The 23231-nt window shown below is 41.3% G+C and overlaps 1 protein-coding gene across 2 annotated transcripts in view; it reads right to left on the bottom strand.

The window, feature by feature from the left end:
* Positions 1-23231, bottom strand: part of MRTFA (myocardin related transcription factor A) — a 76470-nt gene that overhangs the window by 52882 nt on the left and 357 nt on the right. The window lies entirely within an intron of this gene.

The following is a 23231-nucleotide window of genomic DNA, read 5'->3' on the forward strand; positions in this document are numbered from 1 at the left end:
ATACTGCATCACGGTGTGGTATGCTGGTTTGACATCAACTGATAGGAAGTGCCTACAGAAGGTGGTGAATACAGCACAATATATTATGGGCTGTCCCGTGAATCCGCTGGATAAATTAGCGGAAGAACGTTGCCTCAGGAGAGTGAGGAAAATTCTCAGGGGTGATTCACACCCTGACCAGCAATTTCTTGATCTCCTGCCCTCAGGCAGAAGATATAGAAGCATGATTAGTCGCACCAACAGGGTAAAGAATAGCTTCTATCCGTGGGCTGTTAGGCTGCTGAATGAAAAGATAACAACAGGGCAACTGACTTTCGGGTTTGGTGGATGTGCGTCAGTAAACAAGGGGAATTAAGACTAAGAGAGCTGAGTGGGGGGTGCTCGTGTAATCTCACTGTGTACAAGTTGTACAAGTGACAATAAAGAATTTCAATTCAATAAATGCCTGCACCAACTCAGAGGCATGTACATTTTTAAAAAAATCTCTAGTTTACAACTGCCATGTGTGAAACATGTTCCCATTCATCTTGCTAGAGAAGATACACAATGCTCAGAGAAAGCAGACTTCCTTAAAGAAACTGATGCTCATTTTACATTTAAATTAGATATTTTTTTCTAAGCACAAGCTCATATTTTAACATATGTGGTAAAGCAGTCTAAAATGATACCGGAAAACACCTAGTTTATAGTTTTTAAACTTTTGTGAATGTTGGAGATGCTTAAAGTACTGTTTCCTCGTCTTAAACACAATTTCCTTATTCCAGGGCAGTAAATAGGGTATTCTCCAGATGTTGTTGGAATTTCTCTTCTGTCGATCCCAGCCAGCACAGCCAATGGTCAGGGACCATGGGAGTTTTAGTCCATCAACAACTGGAGGGCACTTCATTGGTTACACCTGCCCATAAATTCACCTTCAGCCTTTCCATATAATGGCATGCTAGACTTTATTACAGACACCTTCATTATTTCTGCTAACAGGAACCCTTCTGCTGACTGCCTCAATTTCCTCACATCTCCTTCCCTGCCCCAATACAAATCTCCTACAACCCCCCTGCTTACAATAATATTCATTTCTTGGATGTCTCATACCTTAATTCCCCCTGCCCAAATACCTGTTCAAGAACATGGATCAAACATTGATACTGCACTACATGAATATTCATAACCAATTTATATCCTTTTTCTGTCCCTCATAAGCACTCTGTACCACAACTACATGTGCTACCGAGACACTGAGGCCTGCTGAAGACTAAAGTCTCCCACATTTGCTGTAAAAACCAATTAAATTTCTAACAGACTGATTCATACCCTTGCTTACAAGAGACCTTCATAAAATGGAACAAGCAGCAGCTTCCAAGAGAAGCTGAAACACATCCAAGTAAGTAACACTACCAGCACAAACTAATTCATTGGAAAGATCTATGATATACTGCAAGACCGTAAGAGATTCAATATGCAAACCATTAAGAACGGTCACAGGAAAATAGGAAAATAGAAGGAGCTTACGAACCTTCCCGCAGGCTGTGGTAAGAATCCTGACTCAAGCTTACATTCTTTTGTTCCTTTGACACAATCTCTGCAAATGGCACAATCCCACCATAAGCAGGCTGGAGGGTTTTGGTTTTGTCCAACATGCTGAAGAAAATCCCAAGTCCAAAATGTCCCTCAGGCCTCTGGAGAGATGTATAATCCTCAGGAAGGGACTCGTCAGAATAGGTTGCACAAAGTCGCTCGTGTAGCCTTACTCTCAGCTACCAGCCAGTTTCATTAACACTGGATTCATAAAGAAAAAGGCCTTCCCTCTCCCAAGAAGGGGTGTATGTACATACACATTGTAAGGAGCTAGGGAGTACTGAGCCTCACTCACGGCTGTGCACATTGACAGATGGATGGATTCCTTCATGAAGCTGCTTGCAGCAACAGCTAACCTCATTCACCCAAAATAGTAAAGCAGTTGGTTTCTCTACTCAGACCTCAAACATTTGTCAGGCAAGCATCATCATGTAATTTAGTTCCTGCCCTCTCCTCCTCATCTCCACCGCTGAAGCTTAACTGCTGTGTTCACAAAGATTTTTTTTTTTTTTTTTGGGGGGGGGGGAATCTCTGGATCAGTAGGCACTGAGGCATCCATTTAACCAATACTCAATTATAGTATACCCAGAAAAGGTCTGATTAACACAAGAGAGAATTCTCTGTGCATTAAAGACCAAAACACAGTCATACCTCAGGTTGAAGTAGCTTCGGGATAAGTATTTTTGGGTTGCGTGCTGCAGTGACCCGGAAGTAACAGAGTGCATTATTTCCAGGTTTTGCTGCTCGCACATGTGCAGATGGTCAAAATGACGTCATGCGCATGGGCAAAAGCGGCAAATCGCGACCGGCGCAGACACGGGTTGCGTTCGCTTCTGGATGCGAACGGGGCTCTGGAACGGATCCCGTTCACATCCAGAGGTACCACTGTAACTGTATCACAAGGAGTGGTTTAGTTTAACCTGCCTGCTCCATTTCTGAAATGTCAGAATAAGGGCAAGACCTTATTCTGGTTTTCAATGGTTAACAACTGAAATACTACAGTACAGTGGAGCATTGTGTCAGAAAAACATTAAAAGAATGCATCTCTATTTTATAAAAGACTATCATGAACCTCCAGCTGCTTGCTACTATTCACTGCAGAACTAGAACTTGCAATAATCAAGGAGAAAAGATTTTTCAACTCTTAGCACTTTTTGATCAATTTGATACTGCTTTCCTCAAGGAGGCGAGTATGTCCCTCCTGGGAACATTGAAGGCTTTCTTATACAGAGTCAGACACTGGTTCATCTAGTTCTTTCTCTACACTGGTTAGCAGAAGGTATCCAGGGTTTCAGACAGGAATCTCTACCTGGTTATTCTAGGGCCTGAACCTAGCCTTTTTGCATGCAAAGCAAGTATTCTGCCATTGAGCCACAGCCCTTCCCTTCCCTCTTGTCACAGCTAGTGAAATCTGGCACAAGTTGAAAGAGAGCCATAGGGTCAGTTAGGCTAATTCTTGCTCTAATACTAGATACCCTAGATCTAAAGGACATATGCATCTTCTTGTCTTGAAAACATTCAAGGAAGATCCCTTCTCTTGGTTAGGTCTGATACAAAAACATTTCAATTTCTTTGCAAAGAAATGTTGCAACGTAAATAATTATTGCCTTATAGGGCAAAAACAGCTTAATATTTAAAATATTTAACATTACAACATGTGTCCCACAGGAAAGAAAACTGGAATAGCACTCCTAGTCCTACTCCCTGTAGTGAAAGAATTGTACAATTTTCATCCTAGGAATTAAGAGGTCTCTTGGGTGTTATTGCTGAGCAAGGACAATGCTTCAAAAATCTTGAATGAAGTCCACAGAGAAATTCAAGACTTATCCAAATGATTGCACCCAGGTTACTATGGAACACAAAAGGGAATATAAATTCAAAGGCTTCACTCTAAATCTACCTTTACAGGGATTACATGATATTTTAGAACATTTTGTTATACAGACTACCTAAACAAGGGGTGTTCCCAAGAAGTCACTTTGTGGTGACAATTACTTTCAGAGCGATTGAGCAAAACTTCAAATTATGCATTGTACATGCTGCCCAGAGCGTAGAGCTTATCCTTCCAGGCAACTGGCTACAGCTGCTCAAGCAGCTCAGGAGTTTCCTAGCCATGATGGACAGAGAAACTTCAGTTGCAGTTTCTCTCAGGCGCAGGGAGTCAGCCAGCCTGGGAATCTGGATCCCTGCCCAGCTGCTGAAAGGCCCCAAGGCAGTCCCTGCCCCCACAGTGGACCTGCATACACACAGGATATACTGCCACCCTCACTTTTGACAGAGTTTTAAAATAACATGAACTCTAGATGCAGCAAGAATAGCCACTGCATGCTGGAAAACCTATCAGATGACGTCAAAGCACATTCTGAGCTCTTTCCACACCTCCAGGCCTCCCCACTTCCTTTTCCATATCAGTCTCTCATTACCTCACAAATCCGAGGGCACTGCACTTTAAATATTTCAACTGCCAAACTGTACTCTAAGCACCAAGAACCAGATTGCCATTCCCTTTCAACAAATATGAAAATGCATCCAAGATTTAGCTCTGCCTCTGTGGCAAAGTACATCTACTACATTTTTATGTTCCAAATGTGCCGCCAAGGCAACAAAACCTTTAACAGATATAAAGACACAAATGTAATTTGAATGCTTCATTTACACAGAAGCAGAGACTACCCTCTTGCCTCCCCGGAGCCTCAACTGACTTATTTCTATAGATGCCCAATACACACTCTGAACTATGCCAACGGTCTTGATTTAGCTATAAATTCAATACCCTCAAGAGAGGGGCTAAAAGGCCAGTTCAAAATTAGAGGCCCCACGTGGTGGCTGCTGAAAAACCATTTCAGTAACCATATGTCAGGAGTGCTCTGATGGTGTTTCCTGCTTGGCAGGGGGTTGGACTCGATGGCCCTTGTGGTCTCTTCCAACTCTATGATTCTATGATTCTATGATTCCATTGTAGCATAGGCCTTGTAGCATTTGAACTCTGTGGCTATGTGGCAGCCTGTCCATATGGAAACTGTCTATGTGGCAGTTCTATGAATTCCCAACAGTTGTTATCACCTGGACAGTCATGTGGTTTTTAAAAAATGATTTCAAAGTTACAGCTGCAGCAGCCATGGAGATGCCACATTTGGAGAGGAGGGGAAAACCTATCAGCCTTCACATGAATCGACCCTAGCATTAGGGAGACGGTAAACGACTAAACAACAAATCTCCTGTTTAAAAATATATTACAAAACATGGAGTAAAGAGCTCTACCAATTTCAAAAGGAAATTTGTCCTCCCTCCCAAATTGCAGTAGAACATGGGCAGGTGACCCTTTGGGGATCAAGTGCTACATTCCTGCAGTAGAAAGCAGTCTGGGACTGCATACTAGCAGCAGGTGAAGCTGGAGTCAAAGTGTGTGTGTGCGCTCTCTCTCTCTCTCTCTCTCTCTCTCTCACACACACACACACACACACACACACACATTCCCTCCGTAATCAAGACCACCCAGCTCCCTCTCATCACCTTGTTCCCATCTGGCCTCCACTGAGCCCCAAACCTGCCCAGCCCTGTTCCTTCCATCCTGCCACTGAAAAGGAGGGGAGATTTGCTAACATCAATGGGCTTCAGGCTTACAAATTCCCTTCCTTCTATTTCACATGTCAAAAGATGACCAAAACTTTGGCTTTGAATTTAAACCAACCATAGTTTTCTGTGACATCAATTTAAGGAACTGAAATTTGTTTAAACTATGGTTAATGGGAACAGTCCAGGTATCAAACTGTGGTTTCCATTCTTGTAGAAACAAACCACCATTTCGGAGTTTGGTTTGTTTAAAATCAAAAGCGGAAACTTTAGATAGCCTCCTCCTGTATGCAAAACAGGAGAAGGAGCACACAAGCGCCTTGCATACTTGTTCATGTAGTGGGAAACCATGGATTTTCTTTACATCTGAACCAGGCCAGCAGATTCATCTAAGAAAGCCATAATGACCCCAGAATAGGCAGGAACTGAACCACAAATAGTACCATAAATTGTTACCCACACATAGTGATGCTCTTTATGAAAGCATCATAAAGAAAATAAATTTGACAAAAGAGAATTCCAGCATCAGACTCCATCTTTATTGAATTTACTGCTTTCAGGAAAGTTATAAAAGATGGCAGTTGCATACAATAAATGTTTAAAACTAGTGGGCCAGTTTTAAGGATTTTGTGAAGTACCAACATTTTCCGGAGTACCACCAACATTTCACAGGCCTACAACGTTGAACAAAGTAAACTTTTTTTGCCTCTGTCACTCAATGTCAATAGAAATTCCATCCAGCTAAGCTCCTGTTGATACAAGGACCTTAAAGAGCAGCCAAAAGATGAGGCATCTACAGATCACTGTGACAAGTTTAGTTTGTACTGTTCTACACTGATGAAATCATTCAAATATGATTCATCTTGAAAACTATGATTACTACTGCAGCCACACCAGAGGTATTAGAAGCAGCCAACTGTCATAGCAACTTGGATCAATTTAGTATTGTTTCCCTCAAGGATGTGGAAATAGTATTTGGGATTTTGAAGGATACTGTATGTTCTTTCAGATCCATGCCCATTACAACTTAAAAAGTAAGAGTGTGCTGCACAGAACTTCAGTTAAAGCTAACTTTGCTTTGTTGAATGAGAGAAGTTATTTACTGGGATGAGATAAGGCACTGCTGCGCGCTAGTTGGACTTTCAGACACGCTACTGAGGAGGTTGCCATATAGATAAAGAACATCTTCAGTGTTCAAGCCAATACCCAATATCTTAAACTGCTTTACTTTATACAACATTTTAAGTTGCACATCTTCCTCTACAGAATGTTCTATATCCTCCTTCACTGTATTTCCCTTTTCTTCAAGAATCTTCTTCACCGCATAGTTCCGTAATCTTCAGCTTGATTCTCCTTTGGGTATTACCCACAAGTTTCCTAATTTTATATACCAATACACTTTCTCATTATGTATAGTGCCTTCTGCGGGAGCTCACTCCTTTGTGTGGATTCGAACCACCGACTTTCCGATTAGCAAGCCCAAGAGGCTCAGTGGTTTAGACCACAGCACCACCCACATTCTGTCCCAGCTTCTGCCAACCTAGCTGTTCAAAAGCATACTAGTGCAAGTAGAAAAATAGGTACCACACCAGCAGGAAGGTAAACGGCATTTCCGTGTGCTCTGGCACTCATCAGAGTGTCCTGTTGCTCCAGAAGCAATTTAGTCATGCTGGCCACGTGACCCGGAAAGCTCTCTGTGGACAAACGCTGGCTCCCTTGGCCTGAAAGGTTAGATGAGCACCACGCCCCATAGTTGCCTTTGACTGGACTTAGCCGTCCAGGGGTCCTTTACCATTACCTTACCTAGTGACTTCTGCATCTACTAGAGAAGCAGCTCAAGCTACTTGAATTTGAAAGAGATGACAAAACACGGATAACCAATATTGAGCAAATTCTTCCCTTAGTAGTAGCACTCTTCTTCAAATTAATTTTATGTTCCATGTGTAAATGTCTTTAAGTTGTTAGCCTTCACAATCTTAACCATTTGGGCAACAGAGACCCACACAACATCACCAGTATCTATCTTCTTCTACTATGCCATCACTGCAGTGGTACAAAACCAGGCTGAAGCCAGGTCTGTGTGCTAAAAAGGCTTGGTAGCAAGTTTTATTTGGTCTGTCACATTTTTACATCCTCCCACCAGTTACCTCACAGCTCAGTTGGAGTTACACAACCGATATTATTATTTTTATTTACTGAATTTGTTAGTCGCTTCATCTTGCCCAGGGAAACCCAAAGCAACTTATAAACAAAACCGACAAAAAGTCCCACATAGAAACATTAAACCCAAGAGGGGGGAAAAACATCCTGGCCACTTCTAAAAGGTTTCGTCAGAGAGGAAAGTTTTTGCCCGGCACCTAAAGATTTATAATGCTAGGTGAGCTTCCTTGGGGAGAGCATTCCACAAATGGGAGCCACCACAGAAAAGGCTCCTCATGTTGCCATCCTCCAGACTTCTCATGGATACATGTTAAATAAGGGGTCCAAGAAAGCACAAAATAAAAAGACTGCCACTTCCCTACACATCTCTCCCACCTCCCTTAAAACATCCTGTGAATCCATAGTCTTATCAATAGTCTTCTCACATAACCTGCAGCTGCCCCAACAGGTGGTAAAAAATGCCAAGATTCCCACTGAGGCCCTTTCATATTCAAACTAAAGGGTAAGTAGGCCAGCTTGACTAAGGAATGCTTTTAGACTGACTTGATTTCTAGCTTCACTACAAGGCCAAAAAGTCAAATGTTTCTCAGTGACGCAGGCTCCTTCTCCAAGAATCCCAAAGATTCTTCCAAGACTCTAAATCAAAGCATGAGGAAAACAAAAGTCACTACAAAAGATGGGGAGGAGTTTTGCAGTGTTTCAGCTAGCAAAGATTTGTGCATGAGAGTTAAAGTTTGAAAGGGAAGGAGTGTAAAAAGCTTAAATGCAACATTTTAACTAAGAAATAAGTTTCTGCGGGAATAGCAAGGAGGGGGTTATTTAGGGCAAACCATATTCCATTTAAGTGAAACATAATGCACACGTTTTAACTTTCTGCCTCCGATGGATGAACAGTTGTGTTGCATGAAGACTGTCCTAGGTTCAATCCTGGCATCTCTAGCCAGGGTTGGGAATATGCTCTGTCAAACCCTGGAGAGCCGCTCCCAGTGCATGCAGACAAAACTTCAGCTAGATGGACCAAGGGTCTGACTCACTATAAAGGCATCTGCTCATGTTTCATTTTCTAAACAGATGCTGCATTTTATGAAATGGTGATTATGCTGAAGCCAAGCAAACCTGAATGGCAACAAAGGTAGGGACTCCATTGGCTATCTAAATATCACTGGATATATTAGACATGCGGAACCTGCAGTCCCCAGATCAAATTGGACCCATCAGGGGCCATTTTCTTTCAGTCAAGTCCACGTGTCTCAAACTTTTAATGTTGGTGACACACTTTTTAGATATAAACCATTTCATGACACAGTAATTCAGTTTTACTAGCAAACTGGAGGTTAACCTAACCCCTTTCCAGCCTTGGGAGGAGCACAGGGAACGTTCGCATGACATACTTACACACTGTCGCGACACAGAGTTTGGAAAGCTGTGCTATACATGGTGTCATACGACATCAGGGATGAGGCAGGTAACATCAAAGCTCCTAAAGAAGCACTGGAGCTCACTTCTTTTAAAATTTCACGTCAAATGCAAGCCTCACTGGAATTGGTTCCACATGGAGAATTGCATTCACCAGGAATCTTTGAAGCCATGGCATGAATTCAAGCAAGGGTTGCAAAGGAATAAAGAATTGAGAGCCTAAAGAGAAAGCAATTGCTTAGCCTACTATGATCCCACCGGAGAGATAAAAGAAATGCTCCTTGAGCAGGCAGAGGCTTATCGCATCACAGAACTAAGATCAGAGAAAAATCTCTGCCTGCAGTCTTTTAACAAGTAAGCAGAGGTTTATTGCTGATCTTAAGATGTTAGTGCTGTGGTGCTTAGTGCCAAGACTGAAGATAAGAGATCAGTTGTCTGTTATCTTAGCACTTAGCTCAGAGATCTCCATGTCCAATGAAATTTAAAGTCAGGTGACTTAACAGGTGAGCATGGCTGGTCTAAATTCAATTGTCTGCCTGGTTCCCCACCCATGGACTCAAGCGCTAAGGACACTTGAGTTCAAGTCTACACTCAGCCTTCGACAAGTCACTGTCAGCTTTCAGAAAATGAGGTTTATTTGGGTATAAATGGGCTAAACCCGAGTACAATCTACTAAACTCCTTTGACAAAACACGGGATATAGCCAAGTTTAATGTTAGTAAACAATGAAATTAGCTTGTGCAAACATGGATTTCTAGACACTTTAGCTGAGATTTGTTTCAGGCATATCCTAAAAAGCAAGACAAACCTTACTATGGAAAAGACACACAGTACATTTGGCACAACTGACACTTTTAATAAAATAACATTAGAACAGCAGAGGGTGCTGTAGATCCAAGAGATTGTGTCAATGTAGCACCAGAAGTGTCAGGTAAGGCTATTCCTGACAAACTGATGGTTGGATACTCTGTAAGGAGAGTTGCTACAGGGCAGAACTATAAAGATCTCTTGGAAACTGGAAAAGTCAACCTAGTAGCTACCTCTGCTTTCAAAATGGCTATTGTGATACAAAACTGAGGGCTTCTGTGCTACCGGGTTAAATCAAAGTTATTAAGCCTGATGATGACCTATTAATGACTGGTGCCGAAGGAGAAAGCTCTGACAAACCTATAGAGCCTTAGTCCCAGGTGGGATTCCTAAAGCTGCTTTTTTATTTAAAAAGTCAAAGATAAAATACTTCCCTTGATATTTTGAGCTTTGGGAAACAAAGCATTCTCAATTATTTTTATTGTACTGAAATAATTTATGAGTCTCCTTCTTTTCATTCAAGATCCTGTGTAAGGTTAAGGAGCAGACTTACAAGGAAGCAACACCCCACACAGGAAATGTAATTAATTAATAAATAAATAAAATCCTGAAAATGGTAGGTTAACCAGTGGCTGCAAATGGCTTGTGAAACAAACTGGCTGCAAAAACTGTAAAGCAGGAGATGGGAACCTCAGGCTCTAGGCTCTCTCTATTTGGCTCCTACAGCACTTGCCCCACCCTCCTGGAGTATTTTTGCCTACTTGGGATGTATCACTGAACTGTGATAATGGGCAATATCCAACTAAGTTATACTGAGAACAGACCTACTGATTTATTATACAAAATCATTTTTCCTATCAGAATTTCCATCTTATTTAGAGCCACTACACAGTACTAAAAGCCTAACATAATCCTGCATTATATGGAACTTAAAAAGATGTGCAAAGTCAAACATTTTAGTGCCACCGATGCTAAACAGTGTTTGAAGGCTGCTAGAGAAAATCTACTCATATTACACCCTGTTTTCCCTCTCCAAGGAAAATACATAGGATGATAAAGGTTTGATGTAGATGGCTCTCTCACACCGATACGGCACTCTAATATTCCTAAAAATAAATCTGATAGGCAATGGATGGAAATCTAATAAAGTTGTCAAAAACATAAATTTCACTGTTCAAGTACACTGTGTCCTGTGAAAATATCAGGCATTCAGTCAATAAGGACAGTTACTATACATTACAATAGCTCCAGATTCTTCCAAGAACATTTGGCAACATAAATGCTTACTAAGTAAAAGACACAAAAATATATGTGAAAGGGTAATTAAGATTGACCTTTATTTTAAAAAGCTCTACGTTAACGCTTTCTAAAAGAGTTCAGGATAGTTTTGATCTGGGGATCTTCCACTTTGTCCAGTTAAGGTGGTATATACCTTAAAAATGCAAAACCCCACCCACAAAACAACTGGTGGCATGGTTGTCTACAGAAAATTAAGTTATTATTAGTGTGCTATTCATTATTCTTGACAACCTGTTTCCTTTTAGACAGTTTTTTATCTCTTGGGGGTGAAGTAGAATGGAATACAAGCTTGCACATGTTCAAGTAACATATCCTCAAAAGTGCATCTAAGTGCCAAGAGAATTCCCTCCTACACATGAACTCACTAGATGGCTTCCAGCAAGCCTTGCTTCTCAGCCACATACACAACTAGGCACAACTAGGCAAATGGAAGGGTGGGAAAACCTACCCTTGTGGGGAGAAGGAAAGTTAATCACCCCTCAAGGTACCACACTTAAGAACATAAAGAAGCCCTGCTGCATCAGACCAAAAGCTCACTTAATCCAACGTCCTGTTCTCACAGTGGCCAACCAGATACAAGTGGGAATTCCACAAGCAGGATTTCAATGCAAAAGCATTCACCTTCTACTTGTTCATTCCCAGCAACTGGTATACAGAAGCATAGCACCTCGAACAGTGAAGGCAGAACATAGTCATTGAAGCTAATAACTATTAACAGACATCCTTCATGAAAACTATGTTTTGTCAATGTGCGTTTATTTCCATTAGCTGCCAATAATAATAAAAATAATAATAATAATAATAATAATAATAATAATAATAATAATAATATTTTTTATTTATACCCCACCCATCTGGCTGGGCTTCCCCAGCCACTCTGGGTGGCTTCCAACAAAATACTAAAATACAGTAATCCATCAAACATTAAAAGCTTCCCTAAACAGTAAATACTTCCAAGCAGCATGCTCACTTCCCACCATAGATGCCTACTTCTAGGGGCTGAGGTCCTTTCAGTCTCTCCAATAAAGAATTTGAGGGGGGCCAGCCCCCTCCCAAGTTGATGGGCATTGCCATTCAAATGCTCTGTGTGTGCTGCATCTTGTAATCAATTATGGAGGGTGGGGCTTACCTCCCTCCCCCCAAAAAATATTTTATTCAAGTTGGCACCCCTGCTGACAGTACAGAGTATTAGAATGATGGCACACTTGCTGCTCCTGTCATTCTTCACAGATATACCACAAACCACCAACATGGACCACAGTTTGGGAACGCCTGCTCTAAGCTTATTATTATTTATTGAACTTGTTAGTTGCTTGTTACATAAAATACATCTTCAAGTAATTACCAACATTAAGAGCATAACCATAGGTAAAAAAACCATGGGATGCATTTTTTAAAACCCACAAGGCCCCCACCCTCATATATAGTATCTAAGCATAAGCAAAAGATCCCTGCAAGCTCTAAATTGCCAGGAAAAAATGAAAGCTAGAAGAAGGAAGATCTTAGTGCCAAAGGGTGGGGAAGATGCGGGGGTATATAGCTGAAGGAAGATGGTTGTTCAACTAAGACTATAGTTCTGGAAAATCAATACAAGAGTCAGAAGTGGGTTTAAGCCAAGTGCCAAGTACAGTTCCTTAGAAATGTGGACTATTTCAAACAGAGATTATGTAATACGCCAAGCATGGGCACTCCATTTTAATGGAAGGTAGTGAACTAGAAAGATGAAGGATTATGTAGTAATTAAACTACAGAGTTTGGATGTTCAAAAGTAGCAGTAAGGAAGGAAACTCAAGCAATTGGCACTTCAAGATTATCTTCTCATTTCAGAAGATGCCTAGCAGCATGTGAAGACAGCACACAGTGTCTCCTGCAAGTTGTCTGAATGTCAATAGAAGCCTTGTCTAGAGCTCAGCTTATACCCTCATATAGCCGACTGCATCCAGGCACTGGTGCAGGGCCCCCAGTGTCTCTCCTCATTCAGATGCAATGGAGAAATAGAGCTGAGTGTCATCAGCATACAAATGATACTTTGCCCCAAATTTCCAAATGACCACTGGCTTCATATAGATATTAAAAAGCACTGGGGATAAAAGAGTGCTCTGTGGAACCCCAAAGCATAACTGCCAAAGGCAAAAAGCACTCTCCAAAACTATTCTCTGGACCTCGCCAAGTAGGTAGAACCAGAATGACTAACACAGTGCCCCAATTTCCATTCTATGGGGCTGTTCCATGAGGGTACCATGGTCAACAGCGTACTGGAAGAAGCAAAGATCACCGGTGTTGAAGGAAGGATTCTTCAACATCAACTTCGTTGGACTGGTCTTGTTTTTCTGATGCCTGGTTTTGTCTTCCAAAGCAACTACCGTACTCTATTCCGCACTTAAAAACGGAAAGTGTAATGCTCGTGGTCAACAAAAGTGGTTTAAAGACTCTCTCAAGGCAAATATAAGATAAGGTAAGAAACACTAGGAAACACTGGCCTGCAATCGCTCCAATTAGAGAACAGCCTTTACCAAAGGTGTCATGGACTTTGAAGACGCTCGAACTCAGGACGAAAGGGAGAAAACATGCTAAGAGGAAGGCACGTTTGGCAAACTCTCACTGTGATCAACTCCCACCTGGAAACCTATGTCCCCACTGTGGACGGACGTGTGGATCCAGAACTGGCCTCCACAGTCACTTACAGACTCACTGTTAAGACCGTGTTCAGGGAAGACAATCTTACTCTGCTACAAGTGATCGCCAAAGAATAATAGGTGGGTAGCCCTGACCACTTGTCAAAGTGGCCCATGGGGTGTGGGAAACATCAGAATCCAGCCTGCCAGCCTGACCCAGTTCCCCACACCTGTTTTAAGCCATAACTCAAATTGTGATTTTATGCCTATATAAACGCACAGACTTCTTTTTTTAAGCAGCAGTGGCCTCATAAGTTACAATGGATGTTGAGTGTACATCCCACACATCCTATTTTAGAATGCCATGGAAATCCCTCTTCACTATCAGCATTTGCTTTAATCTAAGACAGCTGGAACTGGTTTATGACATCAGCCAAACAGAGTTTGAAAGACAAATCTTAAGTAGTTCTTTTTCTGGGAACCAAGATACTTGAAAAAATAGATGCATCCCAAACACTGGACATGCTGGGAATGTTTTGAAGGGGGAAAACCTCAATTCCAGTTTATCTGCAGAGGAAGCTGCAAACTAGGACAGCACACTCACAAAATGAAAGGAAGTGAACTTAAGAAAAATCCGTGTGTGTGTGTGTGTGTGTGCAGAAGAATCTATTTAAATAACTGGAACTAGTTTCTTTAAAATAGAAAAAAGGAACCTGACACATATGATCACATGCAACAAGGTTTACGGATACTTATCTACTCATATAAACCAAACACTGACAGAGCTACAGCACTCAAGTTGTTTTTAGTAAAGGCTTTTTTTAAAAAAAGCAAGTAGCTTTCAGCAAATATTTAATGCCAAATAATTTCATAAATTGTGTTTCATACACCATCCTATAATAGTGTGCATTAGACTTCAGTGCATTTCCAGTGGAAATGTTTGAGAGAGAGGAGGGCCACATTCAAAAATTACTTTATATTATTTTTAAAAATCTCTAGTGTTACAGAATTTAAACACACACAGCTTCAAACTACAACTGTATGGCTCTCTTCAAGTTAATGAACCCTGATCAGACACTTGATTGCAAGCAGGATTTAAGCCATAGTTTCCTGGCTCATGTTGGCCTAGTTAACACATCAAGCTAAGCCAAATTGTGGCTTAGTACAATGTGTTAGCATGTGGTCATTTGAGAAGGAGATCACAGCCCCTTCATTCCATCATTCTGCTAAGCTGTCATTGCTTGGTGTGTCCAACAAACTGCAATTCATTGTTTACTTCTCTCCAGACTAACCACAAGCCATATCCAATGTTGGTTCTTGGTTTACAGCTTTTGGTTATTCTGGAGTGAGCTAAACCATGAGGATAGGTTTGGACAACATGTTCAGACATGTTTGGGATTGCCAGTGCACCCTCCAGTACACCCTGTGGCACTTACAAAAGGTCTTGGTAAAAATTCCTTTAAAAATCGACAATGAATGAACAGACTCTTTGCTATTCCTGCTCCAATCCCTCTCCTACATGCCCCAACAGGAGCCATCAATCCAAACACAGATCATCACAGTATACCACTCTCTAAAAATTGTCCTTTGTTCCAAATTTCACTTCCTGTGTTTTATTACTGATCCATAAATGTCTAGAAGAACTAGCCTGACTGCAGACCCCAGCATAACTTTTTAGAAAGAACAAAGTAAAGAAGGCAATTCCCCACCCCACCCCACCCCGAGCAATTCCCCACCCCACCCCATTCCCACTCTCATCTTTTAAAAAAAAAAGAATGTAGGAATTGTCCAGTGTGCAAGGGATAACAGCTTTCTTAAGGAGTTAGCTGAACAAAACATTCCACTAGCACAAGAGAGCTGATTCTCTGGACCTCTTGTAAACAAGAGAATATTGCATTGCCATTAGACAACACGTTAAAGGTAAAGGTAAAGGTACCCCTGCCCGTACGGGCCAGTCTTGACAGACTCTGGGGTTGTGCACCCATCTCACTCAAGAGGCCGGGGGCCAGCGCTGTCCGGAGACACTTCCGGGTCACGTGGCCAGCGTGACAAAGCTGCATCTGGCGAGCCAGCGCAGCACACGGAAACGCCGTTTACCTTCCCACCAGTAAGTGGTCCCTATTTATCTACTTGCACCCGGGGGTGCTTTCGAACTGCTAGGTTGGCAGGCGCTGGGACCGAGCAGCGGGAGCGCACCCCGCCGCGGGGATTCGAACCGCCGACCTTTCGATCGGCAAGCCCTAGGCGCTGAGGCTTTTACCCACAGCGCCACCCGCGTCCCATAGACAACACGTTAGACAATCCCTAACTTTAACAGGGCATGCACTCAATTTCCACTGCAAGTGTTTTTACAGGAAAAAGGTACTGTATATGTACATCCTTACTTTGGAAAGGTATCAAATCTTTTCATTTCACACAGTTTAATCATATGAGAGTGGATCTTTACAAGAATTTTTACTAACCATGCTGTCATACAATGAATTTGAAACGTAAGCAAAAAAACAATTTTTGTAGAAGTAAAATTCTATAAAAAGCAGAAGCAAATTCCCAAAGATTAGTCCAAGTGCTCCCAGCAGAACTCCTCAAAAGTTAAAACCTGTAGTCTGCATGCTCACAGCCAGTAATCAGGAGAGGAGTCTTTCCCAGTAAAATTTAGTTCATTAAAGAACCCAAGGGTTGGCAGCTATTTGCTTGAAATTCAGAGAAGTGATCTCATTGTTCAAACATTTGAATTTATGGGGGAGGAAATCTCAAAGTTGAAATACATACAACCTTTTTTATTTTAAAAAAAAATCACCTCTGCATTCTGTTCCACTCCCCAGATCCTGGTACTGCTTGCACATTAACATTGTTTAACTAAAGGGAAGTTACCTGATTGAACTGCCATCAATATAGTTTCTGGTTCCAGCAGAATCATACCAAATCCTTTTCCCAAGGGAAACTATCCATGAAATGAAAATACAGGAAGGATTGCAGATTCAGACTCATTCAAGACTTTCTTTCTAAAAGCAAATCCTTATAGATTGTCACTAAGAAGTGATATTTTTCTGTGCATTTCCAAGGTTATCCACTCTACCGATACAATGCAAAATCATGCTACAGAAATTCCAAAAGATTCGAGCTGCAGCAAGCAAGGATCCCTTCAGAACTCCCTTCTGTGAACAGCTTCCTTGCACAATCCCTCTTGTTTGAGAAAGGAAGAGGAGGTTGCATGTGAACTCTTAAATTCCCCAGAGGACTATACCAATGAGGGAGTTCTCTTCCAGGAATTAGTACACCCACATGACCCTCTAAACTGAGACATTCACATAGCTTGAAAATTGCAGCCCACAAGAAGTACAATAACTCTGACACATGCTGCATCCAACAATATTTACAGATGAGACAATCAGGCTGAGAAATGTAGCAATGGAGTTCACTCCCATTTTACTTGGTCATTATTTCTTGTCTCCAGGAGGAAATTTATTTTAAGTTTATTACAACAGCTAATTTAAACATTTAGTATAAAATAAATGTATTACAGCAACTGCCTTTCCACCCGTCTCCTATAGTTGTCCTAGACAAAGCAAGTTATGAACTTAGTAGGTTATAGTATAATACTAACTTTTTAAATGTGCTTTCTTTCTGGAGGAATTTATATCTCATGAATTTAATTCTTGAAACCATGGGTTGCTTTTTTAAACAACACAAAAACCAAAGAGACATTTGAAACATTTCTAGCATTATGACATGTGTCTCAGAATATTCTGTGCCATGCACAGCACTTTAAAAAATGCTCTAAACTTTTTCAAATAGCATAGTTGGGATTACTTGATTGCTTTTGTTCCAAGATTCCCCCTCCTCAAGCTGACTCTAATAGGGACTGTCACTCTTTGCTAAAGTTAAATACTGAAATAATTCTAGCGTAAATGTAATTCTAAAGCTATTACTACCTTCAGAATTGGGGGGCACTAACCCGAACAAACCAAAGAGATCCTGGAATAAATTTGCTATCACACAAGCGACTGCTGCACTATGATACACAGTATCTTGAAAAGGAATTATTGACACTGCACCTAACTATTTATATCACATTTTTAGTTTGTCGCACATTTCATAACATTTGTATTCACCCTTATACAAATCTAACTTGCAAGCTGATATTACACCCATTTTAAATATAACAAATTGAGGCTAAGAGGTTGCAACTGGATCAAAAACTGGCACAAGCACAGAAGCCAAGATTGGACTTGAGGCCAAGTTTCTCAGATACAAGGCTGAGTGCACCAAGACCAAAATAAGAGCCTCTTAATGGGTCTTCTTCTACACAGAGTATGTATATTATCATGAGAGAGCATGAAGCAAGTGTATTTTAACATAAATATAGATATCCAGAAGATACCTTATATTATTGTAGTATCACTTAATGAATCTAAAAGTCAATTACACATCAGTAAGATGAAGTATTATTTATTAAAAATTTGACCAGTTAAAAATCTCTACAAAGTTTACGTTAAAAATAAAAATAAAACATTCAACAAATTTTCCTTTGAAACAAGATCAACAGAAAATGCAACTGTAATTCACAAACAGCGCTGAGCAGTGCACACAAAAAAGAGCCTTATGCCCTTACTGTCTTCCTCTCATGAATTACTCAAAGCAGGCATTCCATGCTGGTCATGGAATGATGAACAGGAGCTTCTCAGATCTTAAAAGATAGGCTTTGGCTGCACCAGGGAGAGGCAGTCTGCTAGGCTATCCTTTCTCATGGTGGAAACCAAACAAATGCTACCACAGAAGAGCTGCATGTCCTTCCAGTTGTGAAATCAACATGCTTCAGTTGCCCATTTGTTTATTCAAATATACAAATTAAATTTTGCTCAAGTTCTTATGCTTCTATGTAGCCAGTGCTTTTTTTCTGGGGGTACGCATACCCCTAAACCTTTTGTGAATCTAAGTTTGGCCTCATTGAGGGGTAGTATTTCAATATGCGTAGGAAAATGAGAGTACCCCTAAACATTTTTAAGAAAAAAAAGCACTGTATATACCTCTGGATAGACCTCCAAAACTTTGTCAAATGTATTCATTGTCATTCTACCAGCACATTGTTTCATTTGCATACTGTGTCTGGGAAGAGCTGCATGTGCACAAAAAATGCAGGGCAAAGCTATGATCTAATTTCCTTTGGTCTGAACTGAAATGAGAGAGAAAAAACTTGATTTAGATCTGTTGACTTTTGGTGGTGCTGTGGCACAATTATCTGATGATTCAAGCTGAATCAAAGCAACTTCATTATTTGTCAGGCTTCCACAAAGATCCTTGTGGGTTTTCCCAACATTAAACGCATACTGTTCATATCTGCAAGCAACATTCATGGATCTCTTGAAAATGAATAGCCTGGAGATCAAAGGCTGAAAAAACTATTAAGTATACTAAACACTGACCCTGCACCAGCTATGACAAGTTCCAGTTCCAGAACAATATGTCCAGAATTTCACAGCATGTTTGAAAGAGCCCCAAACATTGTATAGCTGAGTGGAAACTCTCCATTACCTGAGGCATTAAGTTCATTTCATGAAGTGTCTCAAGACTGAAATTCCGTACATTCCCAACAGCTGAGTTTCTCCAGAATGGGCTCCTTTTCTACACAGTGAAAACTCCTAAACTATGCATGTCAATGCAGATTAACAAGCTACTGCAAGTTCTACCCAGTCTCTTCTGATCAGTTATTTGACTAACAATGCACAATCTGGAGAGCCAGGAATGTGAAAGAACCAACACAGACCCAGACTGATACAATCGCAAGCTTTATGGCCTCAGGACATATGAAAGATTACAACTTCTGTTGACTAAGGCTGTACAAGTGATGAAGCACAGGGAAATGGTGATGTGATCATTTGATTGCAAGTGAAAGCCAAGATTATGAAATAAAAAAATAGAATACAAGAATTATTTTTGAGAGCTGCAAGAAAACATATTGCTACCAGACAGCAAAACCATTAAGGCTGCAATCCAAACCAAGTCTACCTGAATTCAGCTGGATTAAACCTCATTCACAGATTGCTTTTGACTCTGGTCCTGCTGAGTTATATAAATCAGAACCATTATTTTATGTGTTGGAGAGGCTGCAAGGACAAAGGCACCTTATATCACATGGTGGACTTGTCCTAAGGTGGAAGGTTACTGGGCATTAATTTTTACATATATTAAATTGTACAACAATCCTTAACAGGTGACCCTCTGTTGCTTTCCTTGCTAGTAATCCCTAGCATAGAATTTGTCTTTTTCAAAGCTACTGCATACAGGTTTAACATCTTCATTGAGCTATAATGACATTCCTGGAGCACAGCTTTCTTTAAGTAACCAAATATATTTTTGCCAATTTTGTTTGTAACACAGAGTTTTGCAATTATATGGTGTTTATTCTCCTTAATATACTGTATGTTTCCAGTCTTGAGGTATTGAACTTACAGCAATATATGATCATACTAGGTAACTAAAAAAATGGAGTTCATACATATTTGGCTACCAGGCACATCAACATTATAAGGAGAACCACATTACAAATGCAAATGTAATCATTTCAGACTTTGAGGTTGAAATGTATGCATTTCCTAGTAAAAGACTGTGTAAATACATTTTTTTTCTATAAAAACGTGTGCACATGTAAGGCACACTGAGGGTTAACCTCCTGGGAGGCTACTCAGCACATTAAGTAAACTCAATTCTGACTCAGCAGACTGTGTCTGGAGTTGAGAACAGAAGAATCCTTCAGAAGAATTCTTAACAACAATAACAGTTAACTTTTTCTGCCCCTTGTAATGACTACCTCATGCCACTGCTAGCATATCCTTTCCATTGCCCAGCATAAGAATTAGTCATACAGTCAGCACCAGGTTTACTGCACAGCCAATTTGATAAAGCTAGGGGTGTTTAAACAATGAAACGCAGCCCACTTACACTGCACTATCAGAGTTACAACTATGGTCAAAATGAGGAGGAAATGATCACACCTAGACAGCAAACATTCATGGCTAAACCTGTGTATGACGTGGCAAATTAAACATCTACCTGTATCCATGCCACTTTGCACATTCCTGTTTAAGAATTCAATAGAGAATTGTAATATAAAAGCACTAATTATCTATTCCTAATTATATAATTTCAGTAAAAATACACTGCTAATTATACATTCCTAAATCTGTAAAGCCAAATGCTTTTTTAAAAAGTAGTACCGTATTTTTCGCTCTATAACACGCACCTGACCATAACACGCACATCATTTTTAGAGGAGGAAAACAAGGGGGAAAACATTCTGAATGAAACAGTGGATGTATCATTTTTGGGCTTCATGCTGTGGCCACAGACATGTGATCTGATGGTGAATTTGGGATGACCCAATGCAAAAATCCTGAGAATTCCTGTGGATCCATGCTTTGTAACCACGTTTTTGCACCATTGCAGCCCCAGGCAACAGTGGGTGCGTGATTTTTTTGGTGCAGGCTGTAGGCATGGACATGCTATGTGATCTGATGGTGAATTTGGGGTGACCCAATGCAAAGATCCTGAGAATCCCTGTGGATCCATGCTTTGTAACCACGTTTTTGCACCATTGCAGCCCCAGGCAACAGTGGGTGTGTGATTTTTTTGGTGTAGGCTGTAGGCATGGACATGCTATGTGATCTGATGGTGAATTTGGGGTGACCCAATGCAAAGATCCTGAGAATCCCTGTGGATCCATGCTTTGTAACCACATTTTTGCACTATTGTAGCCCCAGGCAACAGTGGGTGTGTGATTTTTTTGGTGCAGGCTGTAGGCATGGACATGCTATGTGATCTGATGGTGAATTTGGGGTGACCCAATGCAAAGATCCTGAGAATCCCTGTGGATCCATGCTTTGTAACCACATTTTTGCACCATTGCAGCCCCAGGCAACAGTGGGTGCATGATTTTTTTGGTGCAGGCTGTAGGCATGGACATGCTATGTGATCTGATGGTGAATTTGGGGTGACCCAATGCAAAGATCCTGAGAATCCCTGTGGATCTATGCTTTGTAACCACATTTTAAGTGGGGAGCGAAGGAAAAACAAAGAAGGGACATGAGAGGGGTGTGCAGAGAAGCAGCTGGCTAAGAATGCAGGAGAGGGATTTAACGGAGGGAGGAAAGAAAGGCAAAAGTTTCCCCCCACCCAAGCCAGCCATATCTCTCTCTCTCTCTCCCTCCCCACCTCTCTCTCCCCCCCCCCCTCTCTCCCTCTCCCCCAGCAGCACCGGAGCAGAGAAATTCCCCTCTGCTTGCCTGGAGGGGAGGGGCTTTCCCTGCTCTTTGTTCCGTTTGAGCAAACACAGCAACGAAACAGAGGTGGGTGGGCAGTAAGACCCTGAGGCAGAATGCAGGAAAGCAGCCACTTCCTCTTTTCAAGTTTCCCTTCTAGGAGACGCGCGATTTGATTTTTGCCTGCTTTTTGGGCTCCAGGGACCACACATTCGCTCTATAACACGCACAGACATTTCCCCTTCCTTTTTAGGAGAAAAAATCTGCGTGTTATAGAGGGAAAAATACGGTATTACATACAGCAGCTTTCATGCTAACTTTATAATTACATTTTATTTTTATCATACATCCCAAATTACCTGTTGTACAACTGAAGATGAAGACAGATGTAAACTTCGGATATATTATCAGGTCAGTTTTCCCCAAACCAATAATGGTACGGGTGGGCAAACTACAGCCCTCAGGAGCTCTATGTGGCCCATAGAATTCATTTCTAAAGTTATTGCAAAATTGCTCCAGATACTAGGTTTCTAAAGATGTGCTTGTGACATCACCTTCTGGGGTGGACCAACCCAATGGATCCCACCCTTGCAGGGGGAGTCAGTCACAGCCAAGCCAAATCTCACCAGATCGTGATCCATTTATGAAAACCATTGGGTGACACTCACCCCTTCAAACACTTGTTTACTTCTATTCTGTAGCAAAAACCAGGTCTGCAAATATGCTGAGCCCATGATGTATTCAGACAGCCCACTCTATTCTAATGGCAAAGACGTCCTGAGCCAGACTAGACAAGGCTGACCCAAGCTGGACATTCAAGTCCACCAGAACCCATTGTTCTTGTTCTCCAATACTACACCAAGACTGCCTCTACCAACTGAGAAAGGGATGCAGCTGGGCAGCAAGTGGGTAAACACCCACAAGATCCCTATTTGTCTCTCTGACCCAACACCAGGTACAAGCCCTCACATCTGGCTGAGGTGGGTTGGTTTCTCTATGAGGGAGAGGAATATGGAATCCCTTGTCCCCAAACCCTCGAACCTATGCTGATGCTGCACTGAGTACCAAGACAGGCAAAGTAGAGCTTGCCCAGCCAAGTCTTAGTACCCCAGGTCAGTCACGTCCTCCACAATCATATTATGGTTGAGAAGTGTTTGATTTGAACTGACCAGATGTTCAGCAGCAGCAGCAAGTGAGAAGGCAAGTTGACATGGCTACTCAAGATCTGCTAACTGAATGGCAGCCCAGAGAGGGAAACAGCATGCAAATGATTCTTAGCTTTTCTCTTAGGATAACACGGTCCAGCCCTCACACTAAATAACCCTAATAATTTTTGGCTTTTCTATAGTGCTTTAAATACTCCACCATGGCAACAACCCTGCCTTCACAATAACAAAGCTCAGTGTTAGTAGATCAGCTCTGTAGGTACTAATGGCACTGGGCTTTATATCCCCATCAGATATGGATCTCCAATTACACAACTGAACATCAAAACTACTTGGAGAACTGCCACCATATGCAATTTTATGTTCCT

This window comes from Podarcis cretensis, assembly GCF_951804945.1.
Source record: "Podarcis cretensis genome assembly, chromosome: 10".
Lineage (NCBI taxonomy): Eukaryota > Metazoa > Chordata > Lepidosauria > Squamata > Lacertidae > Podarcis > Podarcis cretensis.